Here is a 4,380-nt window from a genome sequence, read left to right on the forward strand (position 1 = left end):
TGGGCTCAGTGCCATTTCAGCTCCCTCAAGCATTTGCTCAGATAAAAGAGTTTGGCACAGGAGCAGGGGGAGAAGCAGGGCTATGGTCCTCTGTGTCTTCCCTGACATTAGAGCGGACTGCTCCTAAGTCTACTATCCTGTCCATGTTTCAGTAACAAAAGGCCAAAGGGAAGAGAGAATTAGAGTCTTGTGGCTCTCCAGCATGGGCTTATCACAGAATCACAGAAGGATTGAGTTTGGAAGGGACTTATGTGTGGAAAGAGACAGGCATTTAAAATGATACAGTAGGATAACTCTCCTAGTGCTCCTCCTAGTAAGACCTAGGGGAAACTGAGGCACCCCTGTAAAAGCAAGTTAAAACTTCCTTGCAGACCGTAAATGTAATAGGAAGTTCTGGACATGAGGGAGAGATGTTTGCTAGTCTGAAATGACCAGTGAAGAGTCAGGAAGCATTTAGAGAAACCTCCTGATCCATCAACTATCACTCTACCTCCAGATCAGCATTTATTTTGTCTCCACAGCCATGGTACTTTTCCCATTGAATACATGAGAAGCTGAATCCCAGGGTAAATTAAAATAGGGAGACATTGCAGAGACAGTCAAAGATAATGCTGTAGAACTGATCCTAAGCACATCTGGTGAAAGGAACATCAGCAAACCAAAACAGGGGGTTAGAGCAGGCAAGGGGTCACCCACCCCATGAAGAAATCACTGGGAAAAGCACTGCTCAAAGTGATGAGGAGCAGCCAGCTCTATTCATGCTCTCAGCAAGGGTATATAAGGACACAACACTCAGCTAAGCAAGATCAAGGTGTGTTCTAACATGCTCCAGATGCACTTACGTTTGGTGTGTGAATATTAAGCCTGAGGTCCTGATTATTCACATTATCATCTCTTCTCCCTCCTTGGAATATGGTCTCCTGATTTTAGGTGTAACATGATAGTCACTGCTCTGGGGATGCCATTAGAGACAGATAAGCAATTACTTATCTTTAATTCACATTAGACATGTTCAATGCTGACTTTGGCTGACTTGGCAAAATCAGCAGCTGTTCTGGGTGGGAGTGATGAAATTAAACTGCTTGGCACGCTTGCAGCCTGCATGACCAAAGACATTTGAGAAAGGTCTGACTTAACAGCTAAGCATTCACATGTTGTTTCACCTGGACACATCGTATTGTGTCAAGGAATTGCCCTGTGCCAACAAACAAGCACATGCAGCTTGAAAGCTCTGCTTTCACACTTGTTTTCCTACTCAAGGCTCGCAGGTAGAACTAGTTTTCTTCACTTTCAATATGCCACTTTAAATAAACCAACTTTAATGAGTGTTTAAATTGGCACTTTCTAGCTCAAGAGCAAGTGCTTTTCAGACATCCAGCTGAAGCTGTCGGAACCACATCAGAGCAACATTTGGCCATGACCTCCATGTATGAATTCGTAGCTTAAAGGTTTCCAGATCTCTATTTTTCTAGGTAGACCTATTTCCTGATTAGCCTTGCTTTCTGGGGGAGTTTCCCTGGTTAATTCTGTTCAGTCTTTTGATGGAGATCTATCTGATGCTGCTTTGGATCCCACAGATCACCCTACTTTTTGGTCAGCTAAATCACAACGGTATAGGGGCTTGATTCAGCTGGCCACAGACACAACTAATGTCACTTGAGATATCCTCGAGTGTCTACCTGCCTCCAACAGTGTCTGGACCTGCCAGTCCAGAGAGGTATGAGTTCTCCATATATCCCATATCATGTGTCTTGGGTATCTTAGGACATCTCAGCTGACTGTAGGTATGTGAGGGTGGGCAGCTGAGTAGAGCCTTAACTCTTCACTGACTATAACAGGAGACCAAACAGCCAGCCCACATAAAGTCATCTACATAAAAGGCCCATCTAAAAGGCCCCGAACTAGTAACTAAATCTACCCAAAGTGCTAACAGACCATACAACTTATTAGGAGCCACAGTCAGAAATTTGATTGAGCAACTGGCAAGATTCCCAAAAGGTTACAGAGTCATAGACATAGATAAATGTAGAGGGATAAAATTAATTATGCTGAAATTGGGGAAATTACATGAAATATTTTCTCTCAGGCCCTAACTTAATCAATCTCTTCTGAAACATCTGAAACATGAGACCTGATGGTCCCTAGTTCTGATGCCATGTAGCAAGTGTCTGTGTTCCTGGTAGATCTTCTCTGGAGTCCAGGTGGCTACAGTTCTCTCTGCCACACTTAGTTGTGTGTGCCACAGCCCAGCAGAACATCCCAGAACTTCAAAATACGGTATTGCTCTGATTTGGCACGAAAATCTAAAATATGCCAGAATCTTTGCCAAAGGGCTTTGATGATGGGGACATCTGATTCGGCTTGGGGGACTCTCTGGAAGCTCGGTCACGAACCAAGACAAGTGACACAAACCACAAAGCATCTTAGCAAGATCGTGTCCTCCCCGTGAAATTCTGGGGAAATTCTCCCAACCCAACAGCAAATGCTAAGGCTCAGCACTCTGCCTGAGCATCCTCAGCACGCGTTCCTCCCTAATACAATCTGCATTTCCACGTTAAGAAATTTCAGGTTTTCGTATTGTTTTGCACAGTATATTTTAGCAGTTCGCGCCATCTAGTGGTCACACTAATTTCCTGATCTTGTTATTTTTATCTTAAAAAAAAAAAAAAACCCACACTTGCAGTTTAGGGGAGAAGAATTGAATTAAAGCATTGGGAAATTAGTGTTTAAATAAAAGTATGTTCCACAGTAATTTCTGCATCTCTTAAGAGCACTAGCGACTAGCTTTCAGGTTCAGGGTCCCATATACCTCCAAGCCAGGTGTTTCAGAGGAATTGGATAATTTAATGGAAAGTATTTGAGGACTACTAAATAAATAATATAAAACAGTCCTGGTCAAGATGTACTGTAGCTTCAAATATCTGGAGACTAGAGGGCTACTTGGAAAAGGCCATACACATTTGCTCTAGGTGTTATATTCTTTTCTAAGCACCTTTGACAACTCTCAAGTGGTGCTGAGTAGAAAAGTCACTTGCTGCTCTGCTTGGGTTCCTCTGGTTGCAGTTCCAGGTCTCAGAGATAAAGCCTGAGCAATAATCTGCTTGAGGGATGAAGTGTAAAAGCAGATAGGTGCTGCAGAAGTCTTTGACTGAAATATTGACATCAAATATAACATGAGATACCATAAGATAACACGAGATTAAGATAAGACAGGATGAGATAACATAACATCGTATAACAAAACATAGCATAGCATAACAACGTGACATAGCCTTGTCTGCCATTCCGTCCCATGATCCACTTAGTTTTCAGTCTTCCCCTTTGAGGTTGTTCAGATGTCTTCAAATTTCCTCATTTTCCTAGATGTATAGAAGTGGGTTTTCAGATACGGAATCACAGAAGCACAGAATCATAGAATGGTTGAGCCTGGAAGGGACCTTTAGTCCAACCCCCTGCTCCAACAGGGACACCCAGAGCACATGGCACAGGGTGGCATCCAGGTGGGTTTGAAGATCTCCAGAGAAGGAGACTCCACAGCCTCTCTGGGCAGCCTGTGCCAGGGCTCTGGCACCCTCACAGCAAAGAAGTTCTTCCTCACATGGAGGTGGAACTTCCTGTGTTCCCATTTATACCCATGACCCCTTGCCCTATCACTGGCCACCACTGAAAAGAGTTTGGCCCCATCCTCCCTACATTCCTCCCTTAGGTACTTATACAAATTGATCAGAGATACTTTTGCCAGGGACTTATTTCATCACTTCTTTTCCTTGCTTGCCTTACCAGATATCTTTATCAAAGTACACAAAGAGGCAGAGAGGCCAATGTAGCTTCAAAAGCACCTGGGAGCCTTACAACATGCCTTTGAAAATATCACCAGATGTTCTCATTATGACTGACTTCTTTGAAAAAAACTGGAGCAATCTCATTACCATCTATGGGTTTTTTCCAGCCAAAGTGGAAAAAAAAGGGTGTTTGTGTGGGTCAGGATCCAGCCTAGAGACCTTTGCCAACCACTGTAAGGTAGTTGGACAGGAGGGTCCATGGAGAAGGAGAATAATGCTGCCTCCATCACTCTGAGAACCAGTCACCGTCTCATTTATTATAAACAAACAGACTGGGAGTGACTTCTTACTTTGATCTTTCTAAGTTTTGAGTACTCCAAGGTCTGCGCCTAGCAGGAAATTAGTCAAACATCATGGGAACCTACAAAAGCAAGAACTGAGCCTATCCAAGCCTGAGTTGTTATCAAGGGCAGAGGCTAGTGAAGACACTGTATTTGGATAACCCTTGCTCAGGCACCACAGCTCTGACTTGCGTTGCAAGGCAAATATTTACCCAGGGCCTAAACAAAGTCAGCATTTCAAAACTTTGTTCAAAATA

Source organism: Tinamus guttatus, unplaced genomic scaffold, assembly GCF_059628265.1.
Source record: "Tinamus guttatus ecotype Peru unplaced genomic scaffold, ASM5962826v1 Tinamus_guttatus_pri_ptg000201l, whole genome shotgun sequence".
NCBI classification, from domain to species: Eukaryota; Metazoa; Chordata; class Aves; order Tinamiformes; family Tinamidae; genus Tinamus; species Tinamus guttatus.